This window comes from Coenobita brevimanus, chromosome 55 (assembly GCF_032717465.1).
Source record: "Coenobita brevimanus isolate Jiangsu-jjx chromosome 55, ASM3271746v2, whole genome shotgun sequence".
NCBI classification, from domain to species: Eukaryota; Metazoa; Arthropoda; class Malacostraca; order Decapoda; family Coenobitidae; genus Coenobita; species Coenobita brevimanus.
In genome coordinates this window covers 8101904-8117307 of record NC_137008.1, presented here as the reverse complement: position 1 = coordinate 8117307, position 15404 = coordinate 8101904, and the positions used below count along the sequence as shown (strand labels likewise).

Sequence of the window (15404 nt, the reverse complement as noted above, 5' to 3'; positions counted from 1 at the left end):
CTACATATGCATGCATAATCATCCAAAAACATCAGGAATTATAAGAAAGTAGCAGAAAAGAAATACTGTTTTGAATCTGTAGCCAACTCTACCGTGCATTAAAATTTCACATTGTTTGTCATGAATGTCAAGTCAGAGCTGCTAAATCTGCATTGAAATCGGGGTTTCTCAAAGCTGTTTGATTTAAAATCAATGTAATATGGTGATTTTTTTTTTTCAGCATAGATTTTAATGCAGATCATTTGGTGAAGGTGAATTAGCTGAATTTTGTCATATGTTTCAAATGAGTGCTGCATTTTTTTCGTGCAAGTAGCTAATGACAAAAAAATAAATAAATAAATAAATGAATGAGAAAATTAACCCTGAGATTCTGATGACGATTTTGAACGTCGTTTCAAATCCAGTCTCAAAGATTCCGATGATGCTTTTAATCGTCATTTTAAGAAACTTTTGTAAAATATTCACCATAAATCGCGTTTACGCATCATAACACAGAGACTCGAGCGTGACGTCATGGAATGGTTGCTCTATGCTTGGCAGGTACTGAACAGCTGGTCTGTCATGGGTTTGTTTCTTTATCACTTTATTCTTGGCGAATATTATTCTACAGGAAGGTATAAAATTTTTGCTTTTTGCTTTATTTCAATTCGGCGCTTTGACTTTTTTCTTTGTTTTCCTTTTTCGAACATACTACGATAAAATACAACTATTCAGCTTCAAAATAACACCACAACCAGCATCCTACCATAAAAAGTGTATTTACAATGACTGATCAAAAAAAAGATTGCAAAACAATTATGCACCCGAGACTAAAATAAAATTGTGCATCTTTTTCTTTCGTTTTACTGCGCAACAAAATGCAATAATCACCATAATCCATACATCACTGTAAATGTAATTTATCGTAGTTTTGCATGCTTTAACCAGATTTACATATCTTCATTAGTTTTTGTTTGTTTTTTGCTGAATATCTATCTATGGCAAGGTATAAAAGTTTTGGTTTTCACCTAAGTTGAGCTCGTCATTTTGAGTTTTTATTTTCTTTGTTCTCCTTTTGTGAACATACTGCGGTGAAATACAACTATTCAACTTTAAAATGACACCACAACCAACATTCTATCATGATAAGTATATTTACACAGAGGGATCAAAGAAAATTATTGTGCCGCGAAGATGTGGGTTAGCATGAGAGTGGCTGACTCTAGCACAGACATAATGTGCCCGGCCCAGAAACCTGATATTAACAGAAGTGAGATTACAAAGAGAATATGTGAAACCAATATCAAATGTTGAAGTGTGATAGGGAGACCACCAGTGAGCTGGGAAGACAGAGTAGAGGAATACGTACACCATAAAACTATATCTGTAAATATATTTGTTTGGAAAAAAAAAACAGATACAAGTCAATTTCACAATGCTAATATCAATTATACATCTCTCAAGTAACATTAGAATAATGTACAGAAAGCAGTAGATATTTCAGTAGATATTTCACACAAACCTACATCTGCGTGCACCAACTGGGGTTGTGGCCGAGAGGGAGGCTACAACAGGCAGCGAGGGAGACACACTTGCACCCTGTACAGAGTCCTGTCTGTTGGTAGAATCCATTCTATAAAAGCGATTTGGATTCTATATGGTTTGCTTGACAACATGATCACTGTTGCACATTGCATACTGAGTGTTGCCACTTAGCCACACATTTTCTTGCCCGCTTACTGGTCCAGTGGTGTAGAAACGTTGCAAGTATACGCTGGAGCGAGAGGGAGCAAGCTGACAAGCTAAAACAGGCGACAAGCTGAAACATGTGACCGCCTCACCTGAGTACGACGCAGACACGCTCTGATTTGGTACTCAAGCTAGCCTGCATTAGCCCCCTAAAATCACCGTTTGAGAACCAGTGGCACAGGGCAACTATTATACCTGACTGCCAATCCTCCAGGAACCTGTATTCCTCCCAAATCAATCTGAAGATCTTCTATATTCATTTTGTCACAAATCACCACCATACGAGTATTTCAACTTTGATTTACACACGCCATCAATTACTGAGGTTATCCCCATTTTTATTTTCTTCATTGTTTCACATCCACCCATCCTTCAGAAATCTTTCTCCCAGTTCACCTCTCTTCTCTCAGCCATTCCCCAATCACTTATACTTTGCACTCCCTTTATTCACTACATTCAAAAATTTCTTGAAATGCTCTGTCCATCAGCTTATTTTTTCTTTCCTCTCCACCGGCATTCTCCCAGCTCAATCATTCACCCCTCTAGTACTTCACTCATCACCCTGTCTAATTCTTTTACCTCCTTCCAAAACAGTTTTTTACATTACTCCCATTTTACAATCAGATTTCCTCCCACACTCTTCATCCATTCTGTCATCATTTTCTTTATCATTTTACTTCTTTTCTCTTGTCCACATATAACTCATTCCATGTCTCCACATGCTCCATTCCTCTCCTTCCAGTCATTATAAGCTTTCTTCTTTTCCACGGCTCACTTCACCATGCTTTTTCCTTTCACACCTTTACTTTTTCTCTTCCCCCCACACACTACATTCATTACAAGCTGAACAAATTTCTTCTGTGAATATCTTACACGTGCCTTCCACCTCTTCCATCTGCTCCAAATCATATTTTCCCAGTCGTTCCTCCACTTCCCTCTCGTAACCCGCTCTTTTTTTTTCTCTCCTTGTCTTTCTTTCCTCCACCTGCAGTCTTTCCACTCCATGCAAGAGCTGCTTTCTCCTGCCTTTCTCAGTCTCTGTTCACACAATTTTCTCACCTCTGTCTTAGACAGTACTATAGAGAGACCAGATAGTCTGCTTCTCTAATATGTATGCCCTCTTGTGTCCAGCACAGTTCTTCTCATTTGAACATTCATACATACATAATTGAATTGCCAAATGTTCATCCAACTCATCACTCATCCACCTTATCACTCGTCCTTTATATATTTTTCTTTTTATACAAGGAAGAGGGAACCAAAGCTAAGAGCCTGCAAAATTGTTCCCTCCAAGAAAAAACAAAAACAACACAACAAGGAACCAATTTCAAGATCCCATCATTTCGAGACTCCTGGGTACACTGCGTTTGAAAAACTGGAAATCATGGGCAGTAGGAAATACAGACAGGCAAACAATTCCAGAGTTAACCTGTTGCATTCATGAATGAGTGGGAGTAACGGTCAACTCTTGCATTAGAGTGCCGGACAGGAAAGGGATGAGAATGTGTTGTTAGACGGGTGCTACGTGCCCGCCGTAGTGGTGCAGGGATGCAAGCAGAGTGTTCAGAGGAGCAGTGACCACTGAAGTGGCGATAGAAAAGAGATAAAGATGCAATAGTGCAGCGAAGAATCAGAGAACTGAAGGGACCCAGTAAGAGGAGGAGAGTTAATGAAACGAAAAGCCATTGACTCCACCATGTTGAGAAGAGCTGGATGTGGGGAGCATCCCCTCACATGAAAGTTGTACTTTATACAGGGGCGAATAAATCCCGTGTATAAAGTCAACAACTGTGCAGGCGTAAAGAAGGCACGGATTCGATTAGCATACCTAATCTCTTGGAAGCAGTTTTACAAGAGAGGTAATGTGATCTTTCCAAGATAAGTCCAAAGAGAATGGAATCCCAAGTATGTTTAAAGAAGATGAAGGACTGAGTTGGATATTGTTAAAAATTAGAGGATACTCTTGTGGAAGATTCTGTTGGATTGATAGGTGTAAGAACTGAGTTTTTGGTGCATTAAAAACAAGATTACTTTTACCCCAATTGAAGATATGAGTCAAGTCAGACATTTGGTGTACCATACCCTCATCCCTTGCATGTTAAAGAAACTGCTGAGATGGACGCTGCTCGAAACGGATGGAAAGGTGAAGGGTTGAATCATCAGCGTATGAGTGAATGGGGTTAGATGTACAGTTTAGAAAGTCATTCATGAATATAAGGAAGAGAGCTGGTGATAGGACAGAGTCCTGAGGAGCATCATCATTGATAGCTCGAGGATAAGAACGGTGCCAGCTACAACAGCAGTCATAGAACGACCAGAGAAGATGCTAAAGATGAAGGCACAGATAGAGAGATAGAAACTGTAAAAGGCCAATTGGGAAATTAAAGATTTATGCTAGACTCGATCAAAAGCCTTTGAGATATCAAGTGCAGTGATAAAGCTTTTGCCAAAGTCATGAAAGGAGGATGACTAGGTGTCTTAAAGGTAGATGAGAAGATCGCCAGTGGAGCGTCCCTGACGGAGCCCATACTGATGATCGGAAAGAAGTTGTGATTGGAAAGATGATTTAAAATGTTTTAGTTAAGAGCAGACTCGAAAACTTTTTAAACACAGGACTCTGTGTAACAAAGAATTTGATTATTAAGTTTTCTTGGTCATGTTTCACTCAGTTTTCCACGCTGATTTCAATGATATATGTTTTGTTTGTCTGTCTCTAGTTTTTTTGTCAACAGTTGGCAATTGTTTACTTCCAGTCTTGTTACCGCACGCCAATGTGATGGCTGATTTATCGCTTACCACGTCTCTCTCTCTCTCTCTCTCTCTCTCTCTCTCTCTCTCACACACACACACACACACACACACACACCATCTGCATCCATGCAAATGTTGCTGATATGACCATTATTCCATCATGCAACACGGACCGAGTCAGTTCATTTGATGAGCTAGTCTCAGCTAGTCTGGCTGGGCGACGTGATTTTGAGCTGTTCCTAAACGTATTTCTATTGATGAGAATGACCAGTAAACGTTCTTGCAAGCTTTCAGCCGATACTTTTTTTTATGTACAATATGTGGAGGATATATTGGACTGGAGATGATCAAACACAAAATGCACCTTGATACCAAACCTGCGTGTGCATACAATGTATATTTTGGCATGGCAATGGGTGACCAAGATAAGGATTGGGCTACACACTACTCCTGTGGTAGCTGTCACTCTGCGCTTGAAGCTTGGCTGTGAGGATAGAGAAAGAAGACGTCATTCACACTTCCGAGAATATGGTGAGAGCCTTCGAATCACCACGACGTCTGTTATTTTTGCACGGTTGATATAAGTGGTGGGAAGAGCATAAAGGGAAGAAAGAATATTGTATATCCAAATTTGCCTTCTTCGATCTCCCCGGTCCCTCACAACGATGAGCCGGCGATTCCTGCCCCTCTGCAGACAGGAAAGTTGTGTCTGACCATGAGGACATCGTCGATGACGGAGGGGTAAGTGATGATGAATCGTATGTTGGAGGATGTTCCAGAGACACTCCACACTTCCCCAATCAGCAAGAACTGCATGACAGATTTAGGTCTCACCAAGTCCAGTGCTGAGCTGCTGGCGTCACGTCTAAGTGAATGGAACTTGTTGGATACCAGTTGCAAGTAGAGATATAAGAATTGCCATGGCAAGCATACATCCTTCTTCAAATTTTGTGAAGAAACCTCGTTGTGTTATTGTTTTAATGTTATGGGTTTGTTCCAAGCCATGGGAGTGGATTACAAGGCCTCAGAATGGCGACGCTTCACAGACAGTTCCGTGAAGAGCCTTAGAGCTGTAGTTTTGAGTAACGGCAATGAACTCGCATCAATTTCAATTGCACAGTCTGTGGAAATGAAAGAAGGCTATGAGAGTGTGAAGATTTGTCTGACAAAGATCACAATTGGAAGGTTTATGGGGGTTTCAAAATGATTTCGATCCTACTTGGAATGCAGGCAGTTATACGAAGTACTCATGATTTTTATGCTTGTGGGACAGCTGGTGCGATGCAGAGTGGAGATTTCAAAATGATTTCGATCCTACTTGGAATGCAGGCAGTTATACGAAATACTCTTGTTTTTTATGCTTGTGGGACAGCCGGTGCAATGCAGAACATTTCGTGAGGAAAGCCTGGCCTCTCAGAGAGCGCCTAACACCAGTCTCGTGCAACGTTCTGAGAGCTCCACTGATCTCCAGAGAGAAGGTACTGCTACCACCGCTACACATAAAATTTGGTCTTGTGAAACAATTTGTGAAAGCCATCGACAAGGATGGCGATGCGTTTCTGCATATCTGATCAATGTTTCCCAAGTTGAGCGTGGCAAAGGTGATGGCTGGCATATTCACTGGGTGGCAGCTTGGAAGAATGCTTGCAAGTCGTGAACTTCAGGGTAAAATGAGCGATGATGAAGAGCGCGCTTGGAATGCTTTCAGAGGGGTTGTGGAAGGTTTTCTTGGTAACCAGAGGAGGCCAGATTCTGCAAAGCTCGTCGATGACCTGATCGGTACATTCCACTAGCTAGGAGGCAGAATGTCAGTCAAATTGCATTATCTGCATTTCCACCTTGATTTCTTCAAAAGCAACTTGGTTGACTAACCAGTTGGTAGTACCTAATGACATGATACCCCAAGTATTACGATTGATACACGACAGCCCACATGCAGGACATCCTGGAAAGGATAAGACATTCAACCAAGCCCAGCTGTTATATTACTGGCCTTCATTACGAAAAGATATAAACAATCATATAGACAAATGCGAATCATGTGCGAAACACAAAGGATACCCAATCACACCTACACCGATGGGTAATTACCCTGTACCACATCAACCATGGGACGTTGTCGCTGTTGATTTACTCAAGATGCCATTATCATACAATAATAACCTATACTTATTCGTAGCAACGGATCATTTTTCCCGTTATGTCATTTTAGCTCCAATTAAAGATAAGACAGCAGAGACAGTAGCAAAGGCAATAACAGATAATGCAATATGTCGCTTTACTACCCCAAAGGTACTAATAAGTGATAATGGAGGAGAATTTAATTCTGAGATCTTACAAGAAATATGTAAACAATACAACATCAAAAAGGTTAACGTTTTGGCCTATCACCCAGCATCGAATGGGTTGGTAGAGAGACAAAATAAAAAGGTATTAGATGTGCTACGACACATTCTCAGTGAAAATTATGCAAGCTGGGATGATTGGATTCCCAGAGTAGAGGCCTCAATTAATGGGTCTATAAATAAATCCATCGGTGACACACCACATTTCATTATATATGGCACAGATAAAAAATTACCATATGAGCTCCTAGAAGGTGACAGCATGCCTATATACAATTACGATGATTACTCTGAACTCCGTTTACGTGAATTCCAGGACATTCACAAAAGAGTCAAAAAACAATTAACGATGTCCAAGGAAGAAATGACGGAGGCATTTAACAAGAAGGCAAAAGATTCACCTATCAGCTTAGGAGACACTGTTTACGGTGTCATTCATACGAGAGACAATAAATTATCCCCAAAATTTGAGGGCCCATACAGAGTAATTAACATAAAAGCAAACAAAGTTTTAATTAAGTCATTTTCAAGTGGCGAGGAGAAACAAGTTCATATTGACCATTTAAAACGAGTTTCAAGAGAATTATCACATAATTATTCAGCCTCGGATACAACCGAACAGGTGAACGTACCTCAAGAAACCAAGCAAGAACACAACAATGATTACAAAAAGAAATTAAGGTCATATACCAAACAATCGAACATAGGTGCAACTGTTCCAATAAAATCTACAGTACATCATTTACGAGAATTAAATATCGATTTAAACTCCTTCTATACATGAAATAACAATCAACCGTAACGCACATCATCACTATCATCGACCACAGCATTATAGGAAATTAATAGATTTTTTTTTCGGTAGGTTACGATGAAGGGACTTATGCTATGGATTCTCCTCTACATAGCAAGAGGATATGCGCACTTAGACCCCAAACATATAGTACGACAAGGATGCCTCATAGCTCCAACGGCCACGACTATAATCGTTAAGGACGTCATGAGTACTGAAATAAGTCTAGATTACTTGTATGACTTACCTACTTATCTAGACAGACTTGCGACGCCGATGCGAACTCTGGACTTCATGATAGGAAATTATGTTTCACAAGCACATAACACCAAGGAAGTGAATGAAATGGTGAAGTTAGCGAAATGGAAACTAGAACAGGCGAAGTCAACTATGCTCGTCATGATCCAAGATCTCCCATCTTATGGAACGGAGGTACTGAGCGACAGGAACATCACACGTACTCGCCAAAAGCGCGGTTCGTTCGACCTGGGCGGCGCAGTTCTTGGGAACATCTTTGGATTGGCTACAGAGGATGACCTTAAAGAAATAAACAACAAATTTAATAAGATAGCTCAGGTACTAACATACCAAGATAAATTCATCACAGGACAGAACTCAGCAATGAAGACAATTGTGAAAAATCTGAAACAAGCAGAAAACGTAGCTCTCGAGAGTGTAGATAAAATAAATGAATTAGAGGGAAACGTTACTCTTTTCCAGCACTTCTCCATCATCACAGAACATATTGACACGATTCTACTACAATTAGAGAACACTAGAGATCGTTTCAGGGCACTTATGCAAGGAATTTCGAATGCTGGTGATGGCAAGATCACAATTGACTTACTCCCAGTTCATGAGCTACGTCAGATAGTTAGTCAAGGCATACATAAACATAAATTAAAGCCGTTGTTCCGCAGTAGGGAATTTATGCAACACTACCCGTATTTAGAAGCAACACTAACACCAACATCAGTGGTAGTTCATGCACCATTCATCACTGAAGACCTGTTCACAGTATACCAAATACACCCCTTCCCCTATAGAAATAACAACACTTTGATCATCATCAACATCAACACAGACACCGAACTCATCATGGTCTCCAAGAGACGGGACACTGTCACTTCCGCAAGTGAGTCAACGATTGAACGAAAGTGCCGCACATCCTTACATGCTGTTCATCTTTGTCCTGCGTACATTTTCACGTTTCAGCCTACTGATACAGTCCCTTGTGAAATGGCTATCATCAGAAATGACAATATTCATCATCATTGCAACTTCACTTTTGCTCCAGATAAACTTGTACACCATCAACGCATTGGACACTCGCAGTTTTTTTATTTCCCTCATAACACATCAGTTTACATAGTCTGTCCAGATATACCACCATCTCATACATCAGCATCAGGATTATACATAGCACCAGACTACTGTGCGGTATTTACACCAGCCATGTCTACTTTATCCACCATCAATCACTACGCCATTCTCAATCATACACACAAACATTTCCACCCACTGCCTGATATGAACTTAAACATGAGCACAAGTATTAAGCTGACTTCACCTAAGTTTGAAACTATGCAGCTGATCAATGAAACAATGAAGCCCTGGGAAGATTTGAGTTTGAGTATGTTCAACCGATATTATGTGTATAGCCCAGCACCTACTGTCTTTATAATCGTCTGCATTGTAGTTGCAGTACTGCTGTTCGCAATGCACAGAATGCATGCAAGAATTGCTAATTTGGAGTCATTATTTAGTGGGGGGAGAGTTAACATCACAGTTAACCACCCTGAATGAAGTGTATATATTTTGTATATAGTATTAATTATTTATATATATATATATATATATATAAATACAAAGAAGAATGACCCATATATGGCAGACCAGTACCATTATCTTTAAATGAAATATTAATAACTCTTACCATAATCTTAATTTTAAACTATTTTTTATTCTTGCATGTATGCATTTCACTATAATAACCCAAGTACATACTGTATTACGGTTAAATAATTTACTTTAATGCATTTATTCAAATATGTATACAACTTGTTTAAAATGTAATATTACTAAATAATCACTATTTACTATGAATATTATATATATACAATGTTCATACAATTATGTTACTTTTACAATATTATGTATTTCACTTAATTAGCTTATAAGTTCATTATAATGTGTATATAATATATATTAATATGTTAGGACTATTAACTGTCGATGGTACGCCATTTTCGCGTGACCGAGCAATGTATTATAGTTACAAATCATAATAGATAGATAGATAAATAGATAGATAGACAGCCCTATGCGGGCCTGGGAAAAGGAAATGAGCTTGCAAATTACACTGAGGAAAGCTGACGACAGCGGCCAGTAAGGAGATGATGCAGTTACTTGTCAGCAGTCCACCGGTGAACAAAGCGCCTAGTGACCATACACACACATACACACATACTTACACACAGGCTGCTAGAACTTTCCACTCACAAGGAACACACGTGACACACCCCTGCTACACCAGAATTTAGGAAAGAGAGCTCAGAAGGAGACAAGCCTTAGAACAGGCAGGTCAGAAAAAGAAAGGGCTTAGCAACTTGAGAGAGAGAGAGAGGGAGCCAGAGCGAGACAGAGAGATAGCTAGCGGGACTCTATACTCCGCTCTGTGTGAGAGACTTGTTAATATTTCCAAGACAAATAAAAATAGTCCCATACTATTCTTTACCTCTCCTGTCATTACATGACAAATGGAAAGCTACTCCAAGATATAAAAACCGCTCGTCTACAAGTCTAATATATATATATATATATATATATATATATATATATATATATATATATATATATATATAAACTCAACCACAAAGGATATATATATATATATATATATATATATATATATATATATATATATAAAAACTCAACCACAAAGGAACCACAAAGTCTTTTATGACACAGTCAGCGAGAAGCATGGCGAACAGTTCCACGAGGACATTCTGCTGATGGAAACCGGATATCAGGGCAGTGGAATGAGGCACTGAGGGGCAATTACGTTTGGAGATTGTTGCATGACTGTCATCACAGCTACAGAAGAAAGTCAAGATCAAAAGTGCACTTCTAGTTACTATGTGCCCTGCATTCCTTGTGATATTACTGTTTGCTCATTTTCTACTTATAATATACACCAAGAAATATATAAATTCTTTGACATTCTCAGGATTCTCGAAATGGTAACAAGTTCCAGTTCCTGTCCTTGTGCGGTACATATGGTGTTGCATAATTCCTGTAAGTCTAGAGTTACACGAAAACAAATACCATATTCGGAATATATGCATTGATATTGATCGGAAATAGCATGAAAATCAACATAAACAAAAAACTCGTTTAAGTTTGTTTCACAGTGGGATGTTAAAGCAATAGGGTGATAATTAGAGAGATGGGAATAGTCACCCTGTTTAGGACAGGCTGAATGCAAGTAAACTTCCAGCAAGAAAGAAAAGTACAAGTTGAGTGACAAAGGCAAAAGCTCTAACCTAGGCAGGGTGTAAGCACAGAAGCACAGTTCTTGACAACAGGAGGGACCCCATAACGCCCATATGCGTTGTTAGTATTGAGGCAAGTGATACATCAATTGAAGAAATTTTAATGTCAGCCATGAGGAAGTCAGAGGCGGGAAAAGATGGAGGAACAGCATCGGAATCATGAAAGGTAGAATTGAAGGAGAAAGTCTGATCAAAGAGTTCTCCTTTATCCGTAGAAAAAATAGCTACAGAGCCATCATAGTAGAAATGAGGAAGTAAGGATGATGAGGTAAAGATGTTGGAAAGGTTTTTGGCCTGGTGCCAGAAGGAGCGTGAAGAATTCGAGTTGGAGAGTTCAGAGCATTTGGTATGAATGAAATTATTTTTAGCAGAGCAAAGAACAGACTTAGCATGATTCCGGGCAGAAACATAAAAGAGATGAGATTCAGGGGTGGGTTGGTTCCGGTACCTTGTGTAGGCCTTCTTGTTGACGACAGCATTAGAGCAAGTGATTGAACCAGTTTTTTTTTGCATTAGTTATAGGATGTGAGAAGGGAATGTGTGCTTCCATGCCCAAGAGAATAACCTCCGTAATGAGCAAGCACACACAGATGGCTGTCGGCCATGGAAACAATAATCATTCCAGGGAAAATCAAAGGAGTACTGCATTAGGGTCTTCCAATCAGTAGCTCCAAAGTGCAACAACCGTTGCTTCTTAGGAGGGTTCATAGGCCTTACTAGAGCAGTAGAACAGGTTAAGGTGATAAAGTTGTGATCGGAGGAGCCCAATGGAGGGGAAAGATTAACAGAGTAAGCAGAAAGATTAGTTGTAAGGAAGATGCCAAGTGTGTTGGAACACTCTCGAAGGCGGTCGGGGATATGGGTAGGGTGCTGCATAAGTTACGTTAGGTCATTGAGGACAGAAAAGATGTAGACTTGTTCACCAGGTGGATCAGTGAAAGAAGAATGGAGATTTCAGAGAAAGGAGATATTGATATGATGTGTTCCATCTTAGAAGTACTATAGTCGAAAAAAATTTCAGAGTCCTTAGAATTACTGGATAGGTAAACAGAACAAATATATTTAGTCAGAGAATAACAGGAAAGCCGAAGCCAGAGAGTAGAGAATTCAGAAGAATCAAGTTCAGGAACATGAGAGCAAGATATGTTGTCGGATACATATATACAACAGCCACCTTGGGCTTTGAAATGAATATTGAGGAAGTAGGAGGATACAGAAAAGGGTTTGCTATCAGTTGCCTCAGACTGTTAAGTCTCAGTGGGGAAGAGGGTGTGAGGTTTAGAGAAGGAGAGATGGTGTTCAACAGTGAAAAATTTAGATGAAAGGCCGAGAATGTTGCATAAATGAAGAAATGACTCAGTGGTTCCAGGCTCTCGCTTGGTTGTCACTGGGAGAGGGGGAGATGGCTGGGACTCTGATCCCCCCCACCTCCCCCCCCCCCGGGGACTCAGAGGCTTGGTGATAGGACGCTATTTTTAGTAATATTACTAACAGAAAATGTAGTGTGTAGTGTGCATGCAGTTTGTTAACAGTTAGAGGAACTTGTAATGGAGAGCATGCTGATCTACTGTCTATGTTACTGAAACACTGAAAAAGTTCAGCAAAGGGAGATGGTCAGAAGCTAGCATCAGGTTCTAAGATATGGGCTAAGGTATGGGCAGTTGCTAAGCCTGTTCCTGCACAAATGCTCACCAGGGCACTGCCATTCCTGTCTACTTCAGTAAGTACACCCCACTGATTAACCCGCACAGCCCCAACAACTTTTGGACCTTAGAAAACCCCCAGTCCTGGCAAATTTTCGATCTTTTTTTTTTTTTTTTTTTGCCTAAAACCTCCTCTTCTGATGAAAAACAACGGATAACAGCCTTGAAAGTCCTCATCTGGGCCAAGAAATGTGATTTTTTATTACCTCCTTGGCTACAGGGTTCTCTATGAAGGCCCACCGTGTGCCCTCATTCTCCCAGCCAATGCTACAGGTAACTGTAGCAGATATGGCTAAAACACTCAAGGAACATACAAAGAGGTTTATTACATAGAAATTGGTAAGTCTTACACGAATACAAAAGGTTAAATACAGTATTATAGGGTATATAAACATATTTGTACTGACAGAACACATACATATCAGCAACTGATCACTGTACTGACTGTATGTGTGTCTTTTCCACTTACATTCTACTGTTTCTCACTTTACACAGCTGCTAGAATATATTTACAATGATTTACAAATATTTACAGTGTCACATAGTGCAACTACACACATTATTAGTAGTAGTGCTGAAGGCTGTGGTACTCTTTGAAACAGGGATCGCTCACTGTACTGACTGTGTGTGTGTGTGTATTTTCCACTTACACTGTACTGTAGAGGAAGGCCTGCCCTGCGTGCCTGCCAAAAATCACCCGCGAATTTTGAAAAATGTGGCCGTGACTGAGTTTGTAATTGCAGGGCGTTAATTCACATCTCCGGGGCTAGACATGATAAAACGTTATATCCACGTCTCCGGGGCTGTGTGGGTTAACTATCTCATATATTCTAACATTCCCCACTTTCCATTCTTACTTTCAGTCAGAAAGACTGTCTCATTTCTCTCAAAATTCTCCCAGCATGCTTTTTATCATTCACCCAAGACTCATCTTTCAACTTAGCCCACTCTTGGAGCATACCCACAAGGGGGGGAGCATCAAAACGTCTAAAACTGCAAAAATCTGCAAAATCTTCATCAAATCTGCAAAAAGTTATCAATCCATCAAATTTTCTGGATGTTTTCATTTTGTCAAAAACAGTTTTTTCTCCATATCCTATCAATGTGTCAAAAAAGTTCATATCATTTCAAAGCATCAAAATGAGAAATCATCAATGTATGAAAAATACAGAGGTTATCAAAGCTTCAAACTGACAAAAGTCATCAAAGCATCAAAATATCCAGAAGTTATCAAAGCATCAAAAACATACTTGATGATGATGATATGGGGTGTTACGACCGTAACAATGGTACGCCATCACGACCACCGTTAACGCAAATACTACTACATCAATGAGTGAAACAGTATGACACAGTAAGCTTGAGACCAGCTTGGGAACCTAAGTCTCACACCAACAAATGATACTCTGTTCTGTACGACTGTAACAATGGAACACCATCACAACCACCGTTAACACAAATACTACTACATCAACTAGTGAAGCAGTATGACACAGTAAGTTTGAGACTGGTTTGGGAACTTAAGTCTCCAACCAACAACTGATACTCTGTTCGTGGTCACGAGGGTGACCAGGAAACCCTCTGTCATACCCATGACAGATCAGAACGGGGTCTCATCCTTGGTGCTGCTTATAGATACAAAGTACAGCAACAAGGTAAAGTGCCATCTATTTTTTAGATGCCAGCCAACTACTCCAATATCCGAGGTAACAACCACCATGGGACAACCATATACAAGAGCTCCCGGGGCTGGCGGTACAAAATTGCCAACAACGCTGGCTCCACAGTGTACCTCAAGTGTCCCGACAAAAAACTGCAGAGGGACTGCCAGTATCATCAAGGTGACTGACACACTGACGGAAAAGAGGGAACACAACCATGGCACAGAATCCTACAACCCTCTGACAGACATCCACAACCGCTTGAAAGAAGCAGCCAGGGATGACCAATTAGTGTTCGGGTTAGTAATTATATATATATATATATATATATATATATATATATATATATATATATATATATATATATATATATATATATATATATATATATATATGTGTGTGTGTGTGTGTGTGTGTGTGTGTGTGTGTTGGCAACATTCAAATCATTCGTATTATATCAAAAATAATGTGCATGGCCCCTGCACAACGATGACACGCAAAATCGTGAAGCATTCCACATTTGTTTCACTCTCATCTTAAATGTCAGGACCAACTTCCCTAGCCCCGGGCTTCTCATGGGGCAATGTAGGATTGGATTTTATATATATATATATATATATATATATATATATATATATATATATATATATATATATATATATATATATATATATATATATATATATATATATACATCCTTGTCCCACACTGCCACAGGGTCCAACAACAGTGGTACAGTACAGGAAGGACGATGCGCAGTGAGTTGTTCTTCCTATGGTCAGCCTTTAGGTGTGCAGTACACAAGATCAGCTGAGACGAAAATAAACACTGACTCCTTAAAGTTCACTGTCTTTATTTTGCAAGTAATT

At 39.7% G+C, this 15404-nt stretch overlaps 1 non-coding gene across 1 annotated transcript; it reads left to right on the top strand.

Moving 5' to 3' along the window:
* The first annotated feature begins 14956 nt into the window (after nucleotides 1-14956).
* LOC145401531 (U6 spliceosomal RNA) lies at nucleotides 14957-15059 on the top strand. The gene has a single exon (XR_013897621.1). It is a non-coding gene; the product is annotated as a U6 spliceosomal RNA (small nuclear RNA).
* The last annotated feature ends 345 nt before the right edge of the window (nucleotides 15060-15404 follow it).